Consider the following 7,663-nt stretch of genomic DNA (forward strand, 5'->3'; position numbering starts at 1 on the left):
GGTCTGCAGTGGGCAGGCAGGAACTTGGCAAGAGCACTCATTTTGTAGGGATGCAAACTGGCCAGCAACAAGGCCGATGGCTGGGGGTAAGAGGAGGGGTAACGGGGAGGGGAATCCCTGTGGAAGAGAATGGCCAAAGGACCTAAAAAAAGACACTTGTGGTGTCCAGTTTTAAGGTGCCCCTGACTCCCTGTGTCCTTTGACCCTACTCTTCAGTAAAGCTTTATGAAATTTCACAGCTCCATCTTAGCTGAAATTTGGGGAATTAATACAGCAGCCAGGGTCCACTGTCACACAATCACAACAAAGACCACTAAAATAATCTAAAATGAAGGCAAGAGTTTATTACCAACCAGGCAAAGGAGATTCATGTTCCTTAAGAAAAGTCAGTGAGTGTCCCCCAAGCTAAAGGTGAAGGGATAGATATAATATGGAGAAGAAGTTTTCCCAAATTTCTGATTAGTTCAAAAGTGGATTGTAAAGTCTCCCTTAAGGCACAGGTGCAGTTCTCAAACAGATCCAGAAGAGGCTATATAAGGCTCTAGAGGTTTCAGTGTCACTCAGTGTCACTTGAATTGGCATGCTCAAGGCTTGGTTGAATTTTTCTTTAATATTTTTCTTGGAGTAACAGTAAACAAGTAGCTTATAACAGTCTGAGTTTTGACACAGAAAGTGGCCATGGTTCGAGGCCAGATGTCAGGCCAAGGTGAAAAGCAACAACCAGGGTAAATTTTGAAATGTGTAAGTGTTCCTGAGAGATTCCAGGGCATCCTGGAGAGGCTTGCCTGATAGAATATTAGGGGCTTAGGTGATGGATATTTGGCTATTAAAGGAGAAAGACTCCTGAACTTGGAACAACTAGGGCCATCAGGGTTATATATGTCACCCCCCCCAAAACAGTTTTAAACCCAGTTCTTCCCTACAATTGGTAATATTGACTCTTACCTTCCTTTTCAACTGAACTCAGGGAAAATATCACATCAGAGTTAGAGGTGGGAAATTAGATCTATTCTACATAAAGACAATCATGTTAGTTACACACCAAAACCCACAGATGCTGATTTTGTCTATTTAAGCAACACAAAGCTTCTACAATTTTTTTTAGAAATCATTATCATTTCCTTTCTATGAAAAATTACCACAGAGATATTGTTCTTTTTTTTTTTTCCCAACACAATTGAAATTGTACATGGTAGGGAAGTTTTTAATTAGTCTGTTCTGAGCAGGAACTGTGTGTGCTCACTGCAGTAGAAGCCTAATAAATTACCTCATAATCTCAATTGGAGGCTTTGTGTCGGAAAACACTCATTAGTTTGTACCACCAGCCGGGGGCTTCCCGTGAAAGGGCTTAGAGACATGCTGCAGTAGGTGTAGATCAAGTTGGTTACAGCAAACTTTCAGGGCAGTAAAAACAAACATGCCTGGATGGTGAGGGAAGCCGGGTGGATCTGAGCTTTGATGTCTGGAGACCAAGGAACTTTGGAAACTCCATGCCAGCCCCTTCTGCCCAGTCCATACTTTCCTTCTCATAAAGCTCTTCTCGCACCCCAAAAAGGGCTTTTCAATTTTCAAATCATCCCACTGCCATTTTTTTGAGTGTGAAGAAATCAAATGTTTGTAAATACTTGTCCCAAACGAGTAAGGAAAGTTTTATACAGTTCTATTCAGATAGGTAGATACATATGTACATACACACATGCAATACAGATAGATGTAGAAAATGAATGGGAAAAAACCCGATATTAGCCCAGCTAGTAAGATGGGTCCTCTCAGAGGGAGCATAGTATTTGATATGTTGGTAAGTCACTTGGAGTAAGGGTGAGGTCCCAAGAGGCAGGCTCTTAACGATAAAAGATGTTTCCTAAATTGCTTTCTAAGGAGAGAGGGTCTTGCTGATTTCAGGGTTTTAATATTGTTTCAGCCTGATGGTTTGGTACATAAGTTTGGGAGGTTGCTGAGGTAGATCTGTTCTGAAAAATAGAGGTGAGAATTTGCAACTGGGGATGCAGGATTCAGGGAGAGAGGAATGAACCAATAACACGAGGCTTTGTATGCAAGAAAGGAAAGAAGGAAAAATCTATTTCTTAGCAGAGTGCGAGAGCTGCAATGTCTAAGGGGGATTCTGAAGTTATTTGCTGGAGGAGGTACACGGTAAATTCCTTCCACGTAACCTAGAAAACTACTTCCCAGAAGCAGACCCTGCGGCTAGGATGGTGTGCAGGGGGTTTATTAAGGGAGACCGGTAAGGAAGCAGGGAAATGAGACGGGGAAGAGGGAAAAGTCAAGCTAATATGTGAGCCAAGCAAAATCTGTCAGCCTGATCCTACACGGGAACTCCAGAATCTAAGTTCAGCTCAGGGTTGTCCCCACCAGAGGCGGGGAGCTGGGCTTCCACACTCCTGCACTTGTCAGTCACTGGTCAAGCATGGGATGGAGGAAGGGAATAAATCCCCAAGCGCTCCGGGCTCACTGTGGAGGGAAAGTGGCTCCAGTAGCCTAAGGTCGGTCTATTTGAGAACCCGCAGTGTTCTCGGAAGAAGAGTTGCACAAGTGCTGACTGTTAGAAGCCGAAGGGGCAGGTGGGGATCGGGGGAGAGCACAAACTGGTAAAAGGGGAATCTGAGGAGATCTGATAGAGCATTGATATTGTTCACTACAAAAATCTTTAATAAACCCTACATTTGCTCACCAGTGCTTGTGCTTGAGTCAGTTCTTCATGGTGACAAAAGCGGAACATCCAGTAGGCATCCAGGCCAGATCTGCAAGGAGTAAAAGCAGAGACTGCGCTTGTGGGTGCAGAGGGTGGGGAATACCTGACATCTGGGTTCATGTGCTTTTAGAACCAATCTCAAAATTAAATCCAAATATATTATATGTACACATGAAGCGACATTGCTTCATGATGCCATAATGAAATGGAATTCCTGTTATCAAAATGTGATTTATATATGGGAGGTACATCTCTGATGCCATAATGAAATGGAATTCCTGTTATCAAAATGTGGCTTATATATGGTAGTCACATCTCTGACCATTTCCGCTGGGAAAACGGCCATGGCTTCTCCTTGCCCAGCTAACACAGTGAGGCAATCCCCTCCACAACCCGGCTCTGGCCTCTTGCTCCGGCTTGCTCTCAGCCACACTCCTGCCACGTGCTGCTTCACCCACAATCCATGCTGTCCTTTCACAGTTGCCACCAAATAAACCTTAACATGCACCAGGCACTGGGATAATATGGGTTATAAGTGTCACTTAATCCTCACAATAACTCCATGTCGTAGGCACTATTTTCTTTATTTCACAGAGGAGGAAACTGCAGCTGAATGAGGTAAAGTCCGAGTTCTCTATATGGGTCAGGGGTGAGCTGCATTTGGACCCAGGACCAGGTGACTGAGTCAGTACTTTCAGTTGCTCTGCTTCCCTCCTCTGTGGACATTTTCCCCCTTCTAAAGCCCCTTCTCCATTTCAGAATTTCAGTACCCTACCACCTTCCAAGACCGAGTTCCAATGCGTTATCCTTCACAAAGCCTTTTAAATTAGGCAGAACTCTTGGAGGAAAGGGATAGAAATCCAATACACAAAAAAGGAAAATTATTGGTTTGAGTGGTTGGGAAGAACACTAGGGTGGCGCATGTTTGAAGGGATTGCCGCAGAAACTAGGACCTAATCGGGACTTAGTGCAGCTAGAATTCTCTCTACCTCAATCTTTTATCTTACACCCCCCTCTCAGCCCAATACCTCAGCAGTCTGAGACACCTCTCTCTCTCTCTCTCTCTCTCTCTCTCTCTCTCTCTCTCGTTGAACATTTATCAGCCCAGAAAGGCCTTGATTGGCCCTACTTGGGTCATGTGCTTATCCTTGCCTTAATCACGGTGTCCAAGGGAATGGAGTACTACGATCAGCCCAGACCAAAGAGTCTGGTTTGTAACCTAAGGACGTGGGTGGGAGAAAAACATCTGGGCAATTCACAGCAATAGCTTCTACTGTTCATTACACCATTTATGAAGATCCAGACAGAATTACTCTGCTCCAGTTTCTCTGGCATAAAACAGCCATTTATCACGCTCTCAAATTCTGTGGGTCAGGAATTTGGATGGGACACAGTGGGGATGGCTTTTCTCTGCTCCACAGAGTCTGGTGCCTGAGATCAAAGACTAACCCAGGGGCCAGATTTACTCACTCTCGTGTCTGGCAGTTGATTCTGGCCATCAGCAGGGGAGCTCAGTTCTCTCCATGTGGCTTCTCCATGTGGGCTCTCTGTGGGAGTTGGTTGGGGCTTTCTCACCGCAAGGTAGCTGATTTCCACAGCTGAACATCCTAAGAGAGAGACAGCCAGGTGGGAACTGGATTGCCTTTCCTAACCTAGCTTCAAAAGTTCTGCCGCATTCAATTTGCTGGAGCTTCACAAGCCTACCCAGGTTCAAGGGGATGGGAAATAGACTCCACTCCTTGAGGGGGGAAAAATTCTAGAAGAGAATGTGGGACCACACATACTGCTGTAACATTTTTGAAAAATAAAGACTGCCACACATTTTTTTCCTATGAATTCTCTTTATATATGTTTGTCATATATTCCCTAAATTATTGTGAGCTCTGTGAGATATTCCTATTTGTATTTCTATGCAGTGCCTTGAACAAGACCTTCTGTACAATAGGTCTTCAGATATGTTAGTAGGCTATGAATCTCTGACATATTGGCATCACAATTTTTCCACCGACTAGCTGTGTAACTGTGAGAAAAATGACATAACATCTCTGAGACTCAGCTTACAAACTGAGGGAGCTTAAATAAAATTGCCGTTTCTAAACATTCTGGTTTAGCAGCAAATTACAAGTCATTTTCTTCAAATTACATCTAACACAGAATCCTAGTCTGTAAAAATGATTTTTTAAAAAAACAGATATGGAGAAAAGGGAACTCTTGTGTACTGTTGATAGGAATGTAAATTGGTGCAGTTACTATAGAAAACAGTATGGAGATTCCTCAAAAAATTAAAAATAAAATTACTATATGATCCAGCATTCCCACTTCTGGGTATCTATGCAAAGGAAATGAAAACAGGACCTTAAAGAGATATATGCACTCCCCTGTTCACTGCAGCAGTGTTCACAAAGCCAAGCTATGTAAACAATCTAAATGTCCATCAATGGATGAATGAAGAAGTGGTATATATATATATACCACATACAATGGAATATTATTCAGCTGTGAGAAAGAAGGACATCCTGCTATTTGCAACAACATGGATGGGCCCTGAAGGCATTATGCTAAGTAAAATAAGTCAGAGAAAGATAAACACTGTATGATATCATTTACATATAATAAATGGTGGGATCTAAAAACCTGAACTCATAGAAACAGACTAGAATGGTGGTTACCAGGAGCTTGAGGGGTGAGGGAACTGGGGGAGATGTTGATCAAAGAATGCAAACTTCCAGTTATAAGATAAATAAGTTCTGGGGATCTAATGTACAGCATGCTAATTATAGTCAATAATACTGTATTGTATACTGGAAAGTTGCTAAGAGAGCACATCTTAAATGTTCTCATCACAAAAAAAGAAATGGTAATTCTGTGAGGTGATGGGTGTGTTAGCTAACACTATGGTGGTAATCATTTTGCAATATATAAGTGTATCAAATCACCTTAAATTTACACAATGTTATATGTCAATTATATTTCAATAAAGCTAGACGAAGAAAACAGAGATGCTCTTTTTGAAGCAGGTGTAAGAGGACTAGAGAGCTACCTACTTCCCTCCCCTCCCCGTCACTGCTTTGGCTGACCCTGAGACAGTATTATGGAGCTGGTGGCCATCTGCTACTTTTAATCTTCTAGAATCTCTTCTGTAAAAAGAATCTACCCATTTTCTAGGGAACTACTCAGATCTCTGTCTCTCTTTCTCTCTCTTTCTCTCTCTCTCTTTCTCTCTCTCTCTCCCAATCTATTTGACTCACACAGGGCTGATCCCAGACCCCAGCTCTAGAGATGGGAATGTGACCCACATATGGCCAAGCAGAGTCAGTATGACTGCCTTGGAAGTGAGCATATGATCTATTCAGGGTCAATGAAACTTAATTCTAAGGGTTTTTTTTTAACTGAAAATATCAGGAAGGAGGATGCTCTTTGCTCTGGAGCTGCTGCTGACCATCTTTGCTGCTTTACGGGAGAGAATCTGACTGAGAATTAAGCTCTAAAACAGAGGGAAGATGAAGTAAGAGACAAGGGTAAGGGGAACGGGGAGGGGGTGACTTAAGAACACATCATTTAAGCAACTGGTTCCAAGCATGCCTGATGCTAATATAAACCCTGGATTTTTCCAGACAGTTTGAACTGTTTTCATGTCACTGTAGAGTGAAAGAATCGTGGCAAATAAAACTGCAGGTTCTGTGAAACACACTGTGAAAACCACTACAGTAAATGATCTCTAAGGCCCCTTTCCATGACATGAACCTCTGAAGCTGTAGATCTTTCAGCTTCTCATCTTTTGTTGCTATAGCACCGTAGCATGGAAAATGCATTGGTTTCTCTGAAATTGCAGAATATCTGGTGGTGAAGAGGACACCAGGAAAATGCCTACAGATACAGGCAAGGCTCACTTTTGATCATACTTGACGTTTGTTCCAAGGCATCCTGGACTCTCTGTTTCTAGGATTGAGCTTACTAGATATGGAAGCTTTTAATCATACATAAATTCTATATTAAAAAGCCGTATGTCTTCTGTAGGAGGAACCAAATCAATGGACCTTCAAACTATTGTTGATTGTGGAATGGGGGGAGCAGGGCATATAGTCAAATACCCATTTGGGCAGAAGAATTAAAAAAAAAAGACACTGACCAAGCAAATCTGATGGGCTAGCTTGCTGCCTTCTGCCATGGCCCTTTGCAAAGCCCGGTTCACAGGGGTGGGGGCAGTGACATCTCACACACACCCCTAGGCATGCTTTAGGGGTTGAAACCCTGATGCACTTTGGCACTTCTGTTATGCCTCCTGGAATGCCTCTTTGCATTTTTCGTACCCTACAGGTGGCCACTTGTAGATTTATATCAAGAACATAGAACCAAACCAAAACCAGGGACGAATCTCTCATCTCAGTCAGTGCTGACCACTGTGGGATCTGATGTCTTTAGCAGAGGATGTTATCCCAGCATCTCAGGGCCCAGAGCAGTCTTGGTGCTGAGTCACCAGCTAGTCAAGTTAGATGCTTTGCCTCTGAGTGATGCTGCCTCTACTCATTTTCCTGTACTTATTTCAAAGAGATTTCATAACAGAGAAAGATTACCACCAAAGAAGATGATTTTTAAATGGTATTTAAATAGGAAACCCTGCTCTTTTTCCATGCTTTTCTTAAGTTACCGTTGTGCCTTTTCCATTTGTAAATGATATCACCGAAACTTCTGTGTTTTAAATTGAGTCCCTACCACTTGCAGGAATTCCTCTCTCTTTTTTGCCTCGCTGCCTCATCCTGACTGGAGTCAGATTCTGTTATGCCACAGTCATTTTCAGGAATGCAGATGGTGCTGCCAGAGGCCCAGGATTATGAGTTTCCCTTACAGAACAAGATGGTTTTCAGGGCAATTGTTCTCAGAAATCTATAACCCAGAGTGAACCTGAGGAGGTGATGATGAGGCAAGAGAGAGGCCTGAAGGCTCAGCTGCAGG

This window comes from Grampus griseus (genome assembly GCF_964374135.1).
Source record: "Grampus griseus genome assembly, chromosome: 6".
Taxonomy (NCBI): domain Eukaryota; kingdom Metazoa; phylum Chordata; class Mammalia; order Artiodactyla; family Delphinidae; genus Grampus; species Grampus griseus.